An 18,279-nucleotide genomic window follows, 5' to 3' on the forward strand; every position below is an offset into this window, starting at 1 on the left:
ATATATATATAAAGCTACTAATGAAACAGCTTTGTGTTTTTTAGGCTAAGACCGCACTTTGCTTTTTACCTGCTTTTTACCTGCTTTTTACCTGCTTTCTCAACTACAGCGTTTAATGCCAAATTGGATATGTTCTGCTTTTCAAGCTTAGTCTATGGGAATTTGGGTTTCTAAACCCCGCTATGCAGTTCAAACTGCAGCCTTTTTGTGGCAGAAATTTGGGCAAAAACTCAGCTTTGCAGTGCAAAATCCAAATGGCAAAAACAATTGACATGTCAATTGTTTTTTGCCATTTGGGTTTTGCACTGCAAAGCTGAGTTTTTGCCCTTACACAGGTTTCAAAATGCTGACAAAATGTTGACATTTTTTGGCATCAAAACCACCTAGTAGTTTGCTTTCCATAGAATTATAATCTCAAACTTCTGTATATTATAAACAACAGTCATCCTTTACAATGGAATAGTATAACTCTGTTATCAATACTTTTTAAAATGACTGTATAATATCTGATTAGATAAACCTCCAAATTTTTGATAATATAATGTACTTTTGTGCAGTATACTTTTTGATATCTTTGTATAATATATTTCTTTACATGTTGGAGATTGATGACTTGGACCACAACATGAATAATCAATTATTCCTGGTCTCTTTCTTCCTAATGTGTTACCTCCTTCAAAAAAACTTTGTAATGCAGCATTTTCTTCTGAATTGCATTTATTAAAAGTAAATCTGAAAATGCAAAATCTCTAATCATTTTTCATGCTCTTAAGATATTGTAATTGGTAAACTTTTCAAGAATGGGTTAGTATGATAGCTCTTAACATGATGAAAATTGTTCCTGTCAGATGCCTTTCTGTAGAAATCAGTCTCAATTTTATTATTCATTTGAGTAACCATAAATGCCTGATTAATACCGTGATGCAAAGAGAATCTAATATCCCTTGCAGTCCAATGCTTATATTTTTCTGATGCTTTCAGGTGATCATTGTCACTTTCATGTTGACTTGTCATAAATGTTCCAATCCCTACAGTGCTTTTTAGAAATGTAAATTACGTGCTCAGTGTCAATCCAAAATCTTTAGTGATAAGCACATACATTATTCAATTGTCAATTATTTTATCAGTCTGTAGAAATACATGTCAACTCAGAAATGTATAGATAAGAATCATGGAATATCCTTGTCTTTTTTATAGTTATCTTAGTCTTTTGGTGCTTCATTCACGCCAGTAAAACCTTGGACATGATGATATTATGTAAATGAGTATTTCAAGGTTCATGCCGTAAAAAGGTCCCCTAGGTATTGTAAGATTATTTTTAATAACTATTATATAGAATAAATGTGTACATTTTAGGAAGAAGGTAGAGCACTAAAAATGGTCCGCTACGGCTTTTTTTTTAGCCTAAAATAGATTCACCATTAGTGCATGTGACATGTTGTTGAACCTTGTACACACTACATTAATGCAAGAGATATTCCTTAAAAAGGAAGGATTACAATAGTTATTATACTTATTATTTATTATTATTATTATTATTATAGCGCCATTTATTCCATGGCGCTTTACATGTGAAAGGGGTATACATAATAGGGACAAGTACAATAATCATAAACAAAACAAGGCACTGACAGCTACAGGAGGAGAGAGGACCCTGTTCACATGGGATCACAGTCTACAAGGGATAGGTGAGGATACAGCAGTTGTAGATATATTGCTTAATTATTATTTTTATACCAGTAATATGTTATCAAAACGATGCAAATTTTGTTTCACATAGTTTTTGCAAAAAAAGTGTGACTTTTTAACCCCTTTACAACCAATGACGTACTGGGTACGTCATGGATCGTGTGAGGTTAATCTCCACGGGCTGCCGTGGATAGTCCGTGGCAATCCGCACACATATCAGCTGATTTCATCAGCTAACATATGTGCCTGCTAATCGTGAGTGGAATTTTCCTCCTGCGACTATTAAACCTTTACATCTTGCTGCCAAAATCTGGCAGCGAGATGTATATGCGCGGAGCCATAATGATGACTTACTTGCCCCCATCAGAAGTCATGTGACGTGATCACGTGACTTCCGGTGCTTTCCATGGTAGCACTGGGTCGTGTGTTGACATCTGTAGCTATCAGGAGTCACTTTCTCTTAATGCCGGAAGAGGGCAGTGTGTGAGAGTAAAGCACCATATCTCCAAATCTCAGCTGTGTAGCTGTGATCTGGAAAAATGGAAGAGCAATCAGATTGCTGATCGTTATAGTCCCCTAAGGGACCTAGTAAAATAAAAAAGTTAAAAAAGTTTTAAAAAAATTAAAAAAATAAAAAAACCTAAAAGTTCAAATCACCCCCCCAAATTCACCCCATTGAAAACTAAAGGGTTAAAAAAATAAAAAAAAACACATATTTGGTATTGTCGCTTTCAGAAATGCCTGATCCTATCAAAATATAAAATCAATTAATCTGATCGGTAAACGGCGTAGCGGCGAAAAAATTTTTGGTCACCGCAAATTTGTGCAAAATGCAATAACAGGCGATCAAAACATAGTATCTACACAAAAATGATAACGTGAAAATCGTCAGTTCAAGATGCAAATAATAAGCCATCAGTGAGCCATAGATCCTGAAATATGAGAACACTCTGGGTTTTGGAAAATGGCGCACAATATGCGTCATTTTTTTGGACAAACTTGTGAATTTTTTTAACCCTTTAGATACAAGTAAACCTATACATGTTTGGTATCTACAAACTCGCATCGACCTCAGGCATCAATCACAGCAACACACCAGTTTTAACATATAATGAAAATGATGAATAAAATATCCCAAAAACTATTTTGCAGTTTTTCCACACTTGAAATTTTTTTGCTGTTTTCCAGTACACTATATAGTAAAACTTATGGTTTCATTCAAAAGTACAACTCGTCCCACAAAAAAAGGTCTCATATGGGAAGATTGACGGAAAAATAAAAAAGTTACGGCTCTCGGAAGCAGTCTAACCAATATTAGAATATGGGTAGTGCAAAAGAATCTGTCACAAGGTTTCTACTAACCTGTCTGACTGCAGCATGATATAGTGACAGAGATCCTGATTCCAGCGATGTGTCACTTATTGGGCTGCTTGCTGTCCTTTAGATATGATCATGGTTTTATCTACTGAAAGTCTTCAAATTCTCTGAATGTTGAGCTCAGTATAACTCCACACACACCACTGATTGGCATCTTTCTGCTTATGTACAGTATACACAAAAAGCTGCCAATCAGTGATGGGACAGAATGATACCGGGTTTATGAAAATTTTTGGCAGCAGGTTTCCTTAATTATCTCCTTCTGGTAAAGCTGGTATTTTATCAAAACTACACTGAGAAGCAGATTAGGCGATTAAGTGACACATTGCTTTGACTCAGGCTCTCTGCTTGTAGAAGATGATACTTTCAGGAGGTGTCAAATCCTGGTGATAGATTCCATTTAGAGGGAATCTGTCAGCAGAATTTTGCAAAGTAAGCTGAGGATGTCATGCTACAAGGGTTAAACAACAAACTATGCTTCTCATACCTGTGTGCCAGATATTGTTTTCCTAAACTAAAAGGTTTATTGCTCTGTGATTAGAATTAGAGGATTAGGGTGCCTTCACACTTTAGCGATGCAGCAGCGATCCGACCAGCGATCTGACCTGGTCAGGATCGCTGCTGCATCGCTACATGGTCGCTGGTGAGCTGTCAAACAGGCAGATCTCACCAGCGACCAGTGACCAGCCCCCAGCCAGCAGCGACGTGCAAGCGACGCTGCACTTGCACGGAGCCGGCGTCTGGAAGCTGCGGACACTGGTAACTAAGGTAAACATCGGGTATGGTTACCCGATGTTTACATTAGTTACCAGCGCACACCGCTTAGCTTTGCTCTCCTAGCTACAGTACACATCGGGTTAATTAACCCGATGTGTAATGCAGCTACATGTGCAGAGAGCAGGGAGCCGTGCACACTGCTTAGCGCTGGCTCATTGCTCTCCTAGCTACAGTACACATTGGGTTAATTAACCCGATGTGTACAGCAGCTACATGTGCAGAGAGAGAGCCGGAGCCGGCAGCACAGGCAGCGTGAGAGCTGCGGAGGCTGGTAACTAAGGTAAATATCGGGTAACCACCTTGGTTACCCAATGTTTATCTTGGTTACAGCTTACCGCAGCTGCCAGACGCCGGCTCCTGCTCCCTGCTCGCTTCATTTGTCGCTCTCTCGCTGTCACACACAGCGATCTGTGTGTCACAGCGGGAGAGCGCCTTTGAAGAAAACGAACCAGGGCTGTGTGTAACGAGCAGGGATCTCACAGCAGGGGCCAGATCGCTGCTCAGTGTCACACACAGCGAGATCGCTAATGAGGTCACTGCTGCGTCACAAAAAGCGTGACTCAGCAGCGATCTCGGCAGCGAGCTCGCTGTGTGTGAAGCACCCCTTAGGAAGTCTCCTGCCATGTTATCAATCCCACCCCTGCTGTGATTGACACCTCAAAGTCAATGCACAATGTCTATTCAGAGCATTGTGTGGGCGCGAACAGCCTTTCCAGCTCAGCTAAACTCATTTCCTTTGATAATATCAGAACAGCTGCACACAGTAATCTCAGTAAAACTTGGTCAGTTTCAGAATCTCTTTGCCTACAATTTGCTGCTCTCAGATGAAGTAGAAAAAACCTGCTGACAGACTCTCCTTAAGTAGGGGAATTTAGTTATAGAAATTGTGCTAAGCCATATTTATGAATTTATTAAAGTCAGCAAAAAGTTTTACTTTTCACTCCAGTAGTTGGTTAGAACAAACCAACACTTTGATAGATCTGACGCAACTAAAGTCAATTTCCCTCTTTAGTATCTTGGCTTTTGTTATTTTAGCAGTATTTTAGGGGTTCACTGTTATTTTTATTTAAAAAGAATATTCTAAGTATAACATTTTGTTACAGTTCTTTCTGCAGTTTTCTTTATAGGACTTCAAAAGTAAGGAAAAATGCATGTATAAAATGATACAAATTAAAATTAGCACAAAGATGATGAAGACACATGATGTTTCTACAGACATTAAAACAATATATTTTTATATACATTGAAGGAAGATTTGTTAGAGAAAACTCTGCAGGTGGCAATCATCTGAATACTTGGTAATGGAGTTATTTTTGCAGTTAAAGCATGGATTTTACAAACCATATAAAAAAAACTTGCAACAAATTTGTCATGTATGAAGATACTCTTTTTAGTTTCTGAACATGTATGTATTTTTGTAAACACTTTAAAAGAAATTGAATTTTAATGATTATCTGCATAAATAATTATGTTATATAGCTGATTCGGAAGAATTGTAAATTCCATAGGCCTTTGCTGCACAACGTCATGTGTCATGAGACAAATTTAATGTGGCAATGTTGTAAAAATAGCTATATCTCACACCATTGCATCAGTTGTATTTTACTGAATTTTATAGCAAATGAGTCTCATGCAAGTTGAAATTAATGACACAAAAGGACCAGATTTGAAAACATATGTGACTGTCTTAGGATTCATTCCCATCTGCATTGGAAATCAAATAAAACAATCAGACTGCACTCGCACCAATGTTATTCCATGAGGCAGTGTCCATCTTTGAGATTTTCCTCAGCATGATGTATATGGCCTCATATATCGGCTGACACTCCCCAATGCAAGCCAATGGGTGAGAGAAAAAAATGGGATAGCACTTGGACCATGCATGTGGTGTCTTATTTTTATGTACACATCTGAGCATAAAGAAAAAAAGTCTAAAGTTTTAGATAGATATATGATAGAAATATATTAGATAGATTATTAACTTGCACCCAAATGTGCCTATTATCTACAGTATCTATCTATCCATTATCTATCTATCTATCTATCTATCTATCCATCTATACATCTGCCTATCTATCTATCTATCTATCTATCCATCCATCTATCTATCTATCTATCTATCTATCCATCTACCTATCCATCTATCTATCTATCTATCCGTCTGCCTATCCATCTATCTATTTATCTATCTATCTATCTATCTATCTATCCACCTACCTATCCATCTATCTATCTATCTATCTATCTATCTATCCATCTATCTATACTATCCATCTACCTATCCATCTATCTATCTATCTATCTATCCATCTACCTATCCATCTATCTATCTATCTATCCATCTATCTATCTAAGATTCTATCTATCTATGATTCTATCTATCTATCATCTATCTATATATGATTCTATCTATCTATCTATCTATCTATGATTCTATCTATCTATCTATATATCTATCCATCTATCTGTCTATCTGATTATATTTGATTTATTATTTATTATAAATCCTTAGGAGCAATGTCAAAAAGTCATGATCTTAGTGTTGCACAACACACTTTGCTGTGTGGATTTAGCCTTGAAATATAGCTGTATTCTAAAAATGTTTATGATTTTATTCTAAAGTAAAAGACTCTGTTCCAGAAATAAAACATATTTTATAATACTTCATGCAAAATAAATCAAGGAAATGATCAAACCTTAAAAAGTTTTACCTAATGAAAAGTGTTATCTAATAAAACCAACAATAGCTTTCCAGGCACAGCTTTGAAACTTAACCTCTACTGCTAGTACTGTTTATGTCCAGAGGTATCTGATCAGATCCAAATTTATTTTTCAGCAGGACAATTGCCTCAAACATAACACTAAAGTAATTATCCATAAAGTAGTATGTCCGTCTGTGTGGCTACTATTTGCTGTTCGTTTGCTATCCATGTGAGTTCCTGATAGCACACGGCTTGCACAAACTTGTATACTTACCTGTCATCAGCGCTGCTGTCTGGCGCTGCTGTCACACTTGCTTCCTGGTATGCAGTCAGTTCAGTGAATATTGATGAGCTTAATGAGCAGACTCAGAATCAAGTGTGACAGCGGCACCAGAGACAGTTAAGCATATAAATACATTTTTCTCTAAGTGACATGTGTTTTCTCCGCTACGTGTCATACGGATATCACACAGATCACATCAGTGTGTGTCCGTATAACATCCGTGCTGCTAGCAGAAAACGGACATGACACTGTGTGGAGCACAAGGACATGCATGGGCTCCACACAGAGACACGGATGTGTATGCAGGCCCATTGATTTTAATGGGTCTGCTGGTGTCCATGTCTCTGGTACATGTGAAAATGGGAATCACTACACATCTCTCCTTCTCCTGATGAAGCTGTTTATGACCATACATATGTGAAACATTTGTTGGGGTCTCTGCTGCTGAGAGTCTGTTTACGCTGACAATTTGCAACTATTAACCCTTTTAGTCCTATGCTTCTACTACGATGTTGATGGATTACTTTTTTCTATGCACTTTTGGGCTCTGTGCAATATTTCTGTGAATTGATCCATGCTATGTGCTAATTAGACGTTAACCCTCTATACCCCACACAAACACTTGTATGCATACTAGAGCCAGTGTCTTAAAAATTTATACTCTATGGTTATACTGTGGGTTCCAGAGTTTGGTTAATTTTTGGTGCTTTTTACATCCCCTTTTTTGCATTTCAGGGCTTTGTTCAATATTATGATCAATTGATCTATATTTCTGTGCATTATTGTCTTCTTCAACTTGTCAGTGTGTCATCACTCTCTGCTTTCTACCTTTTCCCTCTTATGTGAACTATTGTTTATATTACCTGCCATTTGCACTTCAACAAAATTTTGCATCAATTACTCCTCTTTCTCTTGTGTATCAAACTTGTATACTTACCTGTCACCGGCACTGCTGTCACACTTGCTTCCGGGTCCGCAGTCAGTGCAGTGAATATTCATGAGCATAATGAGCGGACTCAGAATCAAGTGTGACAGTGGCGCCAAAAACAGTTAAGCATATAAAGAATTTTTTTCTCAGTGACATGTTTTCTCTGCTACGTGTCATACAGATGTCACACGGATCACATCAGTTGTGTCTGTATGACATCCATGCTGCTAGCAGAAAACGGACATGACACAGTGTGGAGCACATGGACATGCATGTACTCCACACAGAGACATAAATGTGTACGCAGGCACATTGACTTTAATGGGTCTACGTGTGTCCATGTCTCTGGTACATGTGAAAACAGATATCGCACATACCAAGGACACAGATGTGTAAAGGAGGCATTAGATAGAAAGGCCATGATGTTAGAGATAGCAGACAAAAATCTTTGTTATTTTGTATTTAGGTAGGTGTTTTCCAGAGATGATGTGTATAATTTGGTACTGATATTAATGGTACTGGAAGTCAAATGTGTTGATGGTTTTCCAATAGGCACAGTATATTGAGAAAAAAGAGGGAGGCCTAGGTGACCTTGAGGAACCTCAACATTAGTGGGAATAGAAGAAGAGTTGGCAAATGATACAGTGAAGAAGTGGTCATAAAGGTAGAAGGAGAACCAAGTGAGATCAGTTTGTTTGAGACAAAGAAGGAAAAGCATGGTGAGAATGAGCTAGTAATCCACAGAATCAAATGCAGCAGATAAACCTAGGAAAATAAGCAGGGAGTAGTGACCATTAGATTTAGCTGTTAATAGATCGTTAGAGACTTTAGTAAGGGCAATTTCAATAGAGTAGAAAAAGCAGAAATTAGATTGTAAATGGTGAAATAGAGATGTATCTGCAAAATAGTGGATTAGATGAGAGTGGACCAAATTATATCAACATAATTGAATCTGTCTCAAATTATGTGAAGCCTAATTAAGATTTGGGCAAGCCTACATCTACTGGTGATTTGTAGTTAATTTTTAAAGTTATTTGGAACAATCTCCCTTCAAAAACTGTTTGTACGTGTACATAGAAAAATGAATGCTTTGATGCTGCCCCGAAAGAAAAGGGTAGTTACAGCAAATATTGGTTTGAGGTACATTTCCTTGCTGTTCATAAACTTTACATTTGGTAATATGCAAAAATGAGTTAACAAATTTTTTACTTTGGAGCTTGTTTTGAACTTTTGCTTTAAACTATTCAATGTTACTGTAGGTTGAGAAAAAATACAATATAGTCAGAGTTATAAACCTATTACATGATCTCATTACTTTTTTATACAACTGCACGGAGATGTACTGAATAGTGGTGAGTAGACCCACGGATATTCGGGTTTACCGGGTTTGGTAGGACTGTAAAAAAAAGTTTGGTTTGGATTCCAAACTTGACCCTGACCATCAAACCCCATTACTGATGAGTAGGGATGAACAAAACCGAACTGTAAATTCTGGGGTCCTTACTGAACTCCTTGTGTTCGGTGCTGAACCCCAAAAATAGACTTTTTACTGTAAGTCTGGTTCCTGTTCGGGTTTGTTACCTGAATAAAGATTGTTGAAAGGTTGCAGAGCAACCAATCAGCAAACTTTTAGGCTGTGGCAACTTCCGGAGCCATCCCAGCCATGCCAAGTATTGGCATGGCTCTGATTGGTCATAGAGATCACTGTAAAAAATAAATAATAATGTGGGATACAAATGAAAGTTAAATGGTAGTAAAAGCTGGATAGTTATATATACCGTGGTTCACTGCAGTCAAACTCTTTTCTGGACCAGCTAATTAAGATTCATCAATATTCACTGCATTACCATCCACCTTCTGTAGGCAGAGGAAACAGTGAATTGGTTGCAGACAGTTATACACGCCCCACCTTGTATCCGCATCTGTGATTGGTCGCAGTCAGTTTGTATGGTAGTGTAAAAAGAAATACATTTAAAAAATGGCGAGGGATCCTGCATGCGTAAAACAAAGCTACAGGCTACAGCCTCCACCTGTGAGCTTTACTGTGGCCTCATCAAAATATAGAGGATCCTATGGCATTTTTTTAAATTATTTAAATAAATAGTTTAAAATAAAAACATAGGGTCTCCTCCCATTTGGGAGTCCATGCACGAGTCTGAGACCTGCCATCCGGTGTTTGGTACAAAGCTCAAACTTTACAGTTCGTGTTCGCTCATTCCTAGTACGGAATTATACATCCCGCAAATATTCTAATAGAAGACCAACAATGATTTCAAAATTTTAGTTTCAATTTTTTTTAGATTTTTATATCAACACTTTCGACTTCATATCACAATATTCCGTCATAAAAATCCCTTTATTATAGCAGTGTAATTAGCTGAAATACAATATCTATAGTCTATGGGACTGAAATGAACTTCCTTTCATCCACCAGAAAAAACTAAAATAATATTCTCTCTTTATTTCTGGTGAGAATATGAAAATATATTGCTACCGCAATATCTTCCAATTATTTATTAGCATAGAGCTATAGGCACCTGTACCTTGTATGCAGTCCTTATACTGTAACATTGTGCCTCTGCATGGTGCTGTCTCACATTAAAAACCTGCATTACATATTTCCTGTACATTTATAAGAACAGATAATGTGGAATTCTAATTAGATTTCTTGATCTTTTGACTGATGTCTGATTCATGTTAGCATCATGTCATAAATAACAATACTTTTAATCTTGTAGCCTTGAATCATGCATTTACTCATCAGCTTAATTAAAAAAATAAGCAACCATGGAAAAAGATAGTTATATATAGACTTCATATCTGAGCAGAAATAGCTTTTTATCCGGTGTACATTTACTATTTTTAGTTTGATGCCGGTGTAGTCAAGGTAAAATCGTTGACAGAAATTGCTTCTCCCAGATGGGAAGAAAACTCTTTATAAGATAAGATAAGATTTTCTATGATGTTTTTTTTTTTCCTACTTTTATTTAATACATCTTTAAACACCTAATGAGCGTATTGAGAGTAAAGGGATTAGTCTTTTTTTCTTCATGGAGATAGCAAAATATTATATGAAATTTACAGAGAATTTGTTAGTTGTCACTAGCTTTTTATTGTGAAATGTGAGAGCGGCATCATGTAGGGAATGAGACCTTAATTCAAGTGATTTGGAACTTAATTGGCTATGTTTTGCTTTTGCAATAAAATCAGTGTTTTATGAGCTGGAGATTATCATGACAGGACTTGCTGTCTCATACGTTATAGACAGCTGCTTTGTGAAACCACGCCCCACCACTGATTAGCAAATCTGAGTCAATGTGGGTATCAACAGAAGGATGCCAATCAGTGGTGTGAGTGGATTTTACAAGGCTCAGCATTCTAAGCACATCAAGATCTGCCTCTGAGCAAAACGTGATTGTACAAAAATGACAGCTTGCGGTCAAGAGAGTTATACATTGCTGCAATCAGGTTCTCAGCTTCAGAATACATAGTAAAAAATCTGGGGACAGATTCCTGCGATGGAAGAAGGTCGGCCAAGTAGCATATAATAGGAAATTTACTTTGAATATATTTATATTATATAACAGTGTTTTATATAACAGTGTTTTTGGTTTAATTAGATGCAGGTTACAAAGGTGCTTTTGTTGCAAATTTGCCGAGAGGACTAAAGAAATACGTAATCCAACTAGCAATCACGTGCATAAACTGAGAAGTTTTATAAATTGTGACAGCAAAAATATACCGTATTTTTCGGACTATAAGACGCACCGGACCATAAGACACACTCTGGTTTTAGAGGAGGAAAATAGGAAATTAAAATGTTAAGCAAACAATGTGGTCATGACTAGAGTTGATTGAATCCGCCAAAATCGGGGACCGGCGGATCACTGCCGGATAGAGATGAGCCACCCCCCTAGTGTTCGAGTTCGGTTCGTTAAACGGAGGCTCCGTTTGACGAATGTTTGACGAACGTTCGACAAACTCTTTTGAACCCCATTGAAAACAATAGCAGGCAAACACATAAAAACACATTATACATGTACACATACAGTTAGGTCCAAAAATATTTGGACAGTGACACAATTTTCGCGAGTTGGGCTCTGTATGCCACCACATTGGATTTGAAATGAAACCTCTACAACAGAATTCAAGTGCAGATTGTAACGTTTAATTTGAAGGTTTGAACAAAAATATCTGATAGAAATTGTAGGAATTGTACACATTTCTTTACAAACACTCCACATTTTAGGAGGTCAAAAGTAATTGGACAAATAAACCAAACCCAAACAAAATATTTTTATTTTCAATATTTTGTTGCAAATCCTTTGGAGGCAATCACTGCCTTAAGTCTGGAACCCATGGACATCACCAAACGCTGGGTTTCCTCCTTCTTAATGCTTTGCCAGGCCTTTACAGCCATAGCCTTCAGGTTCAGCCTTGCTTGTTTGTGGGTCTTTCCGTCTTAAGTCTGGATTTGAGCAAGTGAAATGCATGCTCAATTGGGTTAAGATCTGGTGATTGACTTGGCCATTGCAGAATGTTCCACTTTTTTGCACTCATGAACTCCTGGGTAGCTTTGGCTGTATGCTTGGGGTCATTGTCCATTTGTACTATGAAGCACCGTCCGATCAACTTTGCGGCATTTGGCTGAATCTGGGCTGAAAGTATATCCCGGTACACTTCAGAATTCATCCGGCTACTCTTGTCTGCTGTTATGTCATCAATAAACACAAGTGACCCAGTGCCATTGAAAGCCATGCATGCCCATGCCATCACGTTGCCTCCACCATGTTTTACAGAGGATGTGGTGTGCCTTGGATCATGTGCCATTCCCTTTCTTCTCCAAACTTTTTTCTTCCCATCATTCTGGTACAGGTTGATCTTTGTCTCATCTGTCCATAGAATACTTTTCCAGAACTGAGCTGGCTTCATGAGGTGTTTTTCAGCAAATTTAACTCTGGCCTGTCTATTTTTGGAATTGATGAATGGTTTGCATCTAGATGTGAACCCTTTGTATTTACTTTCATGGAGTCTTCTCTTTACTGTTGACTTAGAGACAGATACACCTACTTCACTGAGAGTGTTCTGGACTTCAGTTGATGTTGTGAACGGGTTCTTCTTCACCAAAGAAAGTATGCGGCGATCATCCACCACTGTTTTCATCCGTGGACGCCCACGCCTTTTTGAGTTCCCAAGCTCACCAGTCAATTCCTTTTTTCTCAGAATGTACCTGACTGTTGATTTTGCTACTCCAAGCATGTCTGCTATCTCTCTGATGGATTTTTTCTTTTTTTTCAGCCTCAGGATGTTCTGCTTCACCTCAATTGAGAGTTCCTTAGACCGCATGTTGTCTGTTCACAGCAACAGCTTCCAAATGCAAAACCACACACTTGTAATCAACCCCAGACCTTTTAACTACTTCATTGATTACAGGTTAATGAAGGAGACGCCTTCAGAGTTAATTGCAGCCCTTAGAGTCCCTTGTCCAATTACTTTTGGTCCCTTGAAAAAGAGGAGGCTATGCATTACAGAGCTATGATTACTAAACCCTTTCTCCGATTTGGATGTAAAAACTCTCATATTGTAGCTGGGAGTGTGCACTTTCAGCCCATATTATATATATAATTGTATTTCTGAACATGTTTTTGTAAACAGCTAAAATAACAAAACTTGTGTCACTGTCCAAATATTTCTGGACCTAACTGTATGTATGTCTCTTATCATGGCATGTCCCCACATCCAGGAACCGTATATGCCCCCATCCAGGTACAGTAGCTTGAAAAGGTTTGGGCACCCCTAGTCAAAATTACTGTTATTGTGACCAGCTAAGCAAGTTGAAGATGAAATGATCTCTGAAAGGCAAAAAAAATTGTTTAAAAGAACAGAGAGTCCTCAGTGGTTGATACCTTTTAATGGCTAACTGAAAAGATGGTAATAATTGCAAGCTTTCGAGACTACTCAGGTCTCTTCATCAGGCATGGTATAACACAAAATCTGAAGAGTCACGTATTTATACACAACAGGACTTAGAATAGTGCAGTAAAAAAAAAAAAAAAAAAAAAAAAAAAAGAACAAGTTATATGAAACAGAACTATCTCTATGGCAGGGGGACAAGCTGTTCTAGCCATAAATACTGCTGCAGTTCAGTGTGAAAGTTTTATTGTCCTTTGATAAGGGTCTGGTCCAGGGCTGTGACATGCTCGGATGGTCAGAGGAGCACATCTTTTAACTGATGTTACATCAGTTAAAAGATGTGCTCCTCTGACCATCCGAGCATGTCACAGCCCTGGACCAGACCCTTATCAAAGGACAATAAAACTTTCACACTGAACTGCAGCAGTATTTATGGCTAGAACAGCTTGTCCCCCTGCCATAGAGATAGTTCTGTTTCATATAACTTGTTCTTTTTTTTTTTTTTTTTTTTTTTTTTTTTTACTGCACTATTCTAAGTCCTGTTGTGTATAAATACGTGACTCTTCAGATTTTGTGTTATACCATGCCTGATGAAGAGACCTGAGTAGTCTCGAAAGCTTGCAATTATTACCATCTTTTCAGTTAGCCATTAAAAGGTATCAACCACTGAGGACTCTCTGTTCTTTTAAACAATTTTTTTATCTCTACTGGCTAACACGGTACAAAGATATATTTTACTTGTCTCTGAAAGGCATGAAGTTAATGATGACACCTTTCCTTTGTATTTTAGGGAAATATATATATATATATATATATATATATATATATATATATATATTCATGATTTGCATTTTTTAAATTAACAAAAATGAAAATGGGTCGATTCAAAAGTTTGGTCATCCTACCCAGTTAGTACCTAGTAGCACCCCCTTTGGCAAGTTTCATAGCTTATAAACGCTTTTTGTAGCCAACCAAGAGTGTTTGAATTCTTATTTGAGAGATATTCATCCATTCTTACTTGGAAAAGTCTTCCAGTTCTGTGAGATTCCTGAGTCGTCTTGCATGCACTGCTCTTTTGAGCTTTAGCCACAGATTTTTAATGATGTTCAGATCAGGGGCCATTGTAAAACCTTCAGCTTGCACCTTTTGAGGTCGTCTATTATGGATTTTCACGTGTTTAGGATAATATCCATTTGTGGAAGCCATCCTCTTTTCATCTTCAGCTTTTTTACATATAGCGTTATGTTTGCATCAAGAATTAGTTGAAATTTCATTGAATCCATTCTTTTTTCTACCCGTAAAATGTTCTCCATGCCATTGGCTGCAGCAGAACCCCACCACATGATTGATCCACCCCCATGGTTAATGGTTGATGAGAAATTTCTTGAAATTCTGTGTCCTTTTTTCTCCACATCAATCATTGTGGCCAAATAGTTCTTTTTTAACCTCATCGCTAGTGATGAGCGAGCATGCTTGTAACTACTCGGTACTCGCACGAGTATCGCTGTACTCGGGCTGCTCGGCGGGGACCGAGTAATCTCGCGATACTCGTGCTGTACTCGTGGTCTTCATTTCTGCATGTTGGCGCTCTTTTGAGAGCCAGCCCTCATGCAGGGATTGGCTGGCAGACCACTGCAATGCCACAGCCCTGTTAGTTGTGGAATTGCAGTGATTGGCCGGCCTGCACAGCGTGACCGAGCCTTTATACCGGCCGGCGCGCTGTGCTCTGCTCACAACTATCCAGACAGTCAGTGCAGGGAGAGTGTCGCTGATTCAGGGAAAGCTTTGCGGCCCTTTATAGTTAGTTCCGGAGCAGGGCTGCAAACAGTGTGACCAGAAGTCCTTCTCAGGACTATTCTAGTTGTATACAGGCAGGCAGGGTATAGCCAGGTCGGAGTACAGTAGCAGAGTCCTTCTCAGGACTATTGTTGCTATATACAGGCAGGGTATAACCAGGTCGGAATACAGGCTAGTGACCAGAAGAGTCCTTGTCAGGACTATTGTAGCAGTATACAGGCAGGCAGGCAGGCAGGGTATATAGCCATTCCTAGTGGTGACCATATACCAGCCTTCATCATATCTGGGGCTGGTGTACACAGTCTAAAACAGTCCAGATAGTGTCAGACTTCTCAGTAATTGTCGCTCCTAAAAACCAGTTAGGTTCTTATTGCGTCCGTGCTTGCATTTAAAAACAGCATGTGTGTGTCTGTCGGTGGCAGCGTACAGGTGCGCGTTTTGCACAAACTATTATATAACGCACAAGTCTAGTGTATAATACACGTCAGTCAGCAGTGTCTGATAGTGTCAGACTTCTCAGTAATTGTCGCTCCTAAAAACCAGTTAGGTTCTTATTGCGTCCGTGCTTGCATTTAAAAACAGCACGTGTGTGTCTGTCGGTGGCAGCGTACAGGTGCGCGTTTTGCACAAACTATTATGTAACGCACAAGTCTAGTGTATAATACACGTCAGTCAGCAGTGTCTGATAGTGTCAGACTTCTCAGTAATTGTCGCTCCTAAAAACCAGTTAGGTTCTTATTGCGTCCGTGCTTGCATTTAAAAACAGCACGTGTGTGTCTGTCGGTGGCAGCGTACAGGTGCGCGTTTTGCACAAACTATTATATAACGCACAAGTCTAGTGTATAATACACGTCAGTCAGCAGTGTCTGATAGTGTCAGACTTCTCAGTAATTGTCGCTCCTAAAAACCAGTTAGGTTCTTATTGCGTCCGTGCTTGCATTTAAAAACAGCACGTGTGTGTCTGTCGGTGGCAGCGTACAGGTGCGCGTTTTGCACAAACTATTATATAACGCACAAGTCTAGTGTATAATACACGTCAGTCAGCAGTGTCTGATAGTGTCAGACTTCTCAGTAATTGTCGCTCCTAAAAACCAGTTAGGTTCTTATTGCGTCCGTGCTTGCATTTAAAAACAGCACGTGTGTGTCTGTCGGTGGCAGCGTACAGGTGCGCGTTTTGCACAAACTATTATATAACGCACAAGTCTAGTGTATAATACACGTCAGTCAGCAGTGTCTGATAGTGTCAGACTTCTCAGTAATTGTCGCTCCTAAAAACCAGTTAGGTTCTTATTGTGTCCGTGCTTGCATTTAAAAACAGCACGTGTGTGTCTGTCGGTGGCAGCGTCAGGCTCCATATTGTCCCTGGATAGAGACGTGCATGATGGCCTGTAAACATGAAGTGCCCATTGTAAGGAAGTGGGTCTATTGTAGTATAGCCCTTAGGCAGGGCAGCCAAAAATTTGGAGGCTCCACATTGTCCCTGGATAGAGATGTACATGAGGGCCTCAAAACATTGTTCCCATTGCAAAGGAGCGGGTCTCCTGTCGTTGTAATGCCCATTCAGAAAGAATGGGCGAAAAAATTTACCACTGGGGGTATACCTGAAACAACGGCTTAACTATTGTAACGGTCACCATGATGGCGCATGAGGAGAAGGAGCAGTCCAGCGATTAGCCAAAGTCCAGAAGTGTGTTACATTGGGTGAGTGGAGGTACATGGCAAATTCCCGTTACAAACTTTAAATTCCGCTGTCATTTGCTGTTGGTGTGTGGTGAAGTCTGGCCAAATCCAACCCTTGTTCATCTTGATCAGAGTCAGCCTGTCAGCATTTACAGTTGACAGGCGGGTGCGTTTATCTGTAATGATTCCACCTGCGGCACTAAAAACACGCTCTGACAAAACGCTAGCGGCAGGGCAGGCCAGGACTTCCAAGGCGTAGAGACTAAGAGCCAATTCATGCCACGTGTCCAGCTTGGATACACATTAATTGTAAGGCACAGAGGAATGTCGGAGTACAGTTGTTTGATCTGCAAGGTACTCCTTGAGCATCTGGCCAAACTTAGGATTTCTTGTGGCACTACCCCTCACCTCAGGGGCTGTGGTATGTGAGGGGCTGAGAAAACTGTCTCACATGTTAAAGACTGTTCCCCTACCTCTGGCGGATTGGACTTGTGCCCCTCTCGGCTGTACGCCTTGGTTGTCCACTGATTCCTGACCTATGCCACTAGCGTTTTGTGAGGGGAATGCTTTGCCTACTTCCGTGACTATGGCCTTCTGGAACTGCTGCATTTTGCCTGACCTCTCCGCCTCGGGAATAAGAGACATAAAGTTCTCCTTTTAGCGTGGGTCTAACAGTGTTACCAACCAGTAATGATTGTCGGCCAAGATGTTCTTATCGCGAGGGTCACAAGACAGGCAGCTTACCATAAAGTCAGCCATGTGTGCCAGACTCTTAACAGCCATCACTTCAGTATCCTGACCAACACGATGACTGAACATGCTGTCCTCCTCCTCCTCCTCCTCATCATCTACCCTGTCCTCTGGCCAGCCACGCTGAACCGAGGATATGACTGCATGTCATATCCTCAATTTGGCCAGAGAGTTGCTCCATGTCTTCATCCTCCTCCTCGTCATAGTCCTCCACTGCACGTTGTGATGAGACGAGGCTGGGCTGTGTGTTATCACCCACACCCACTACTGTTTCTTGCTCAAACTCATCGCGCTCCGCCTGCAATGCATCATGGTTGTTTTTTGAGCAGAGACCATTTTAGAAGGCAGAGAAGCGGTATGGTGACGCTAATAATGTCGTCATC

This window comes from Anomaloglossus baeobatrachus, chromosome 2 (assembly GCF_048569485.1).
Source record: "Anomaloglossus baeobatrachus isolate aAnoBae1 chromosome 2, aAnoBae1.hap1, whole genome shotgun sequence".
Taxonomy (NCBI): Eukaryota; Metazoa; Chordata; class Amphibia; order Anura; family Aromobatidae; genus Anomaloglossus; species Anomaloglossus baeobatrachus.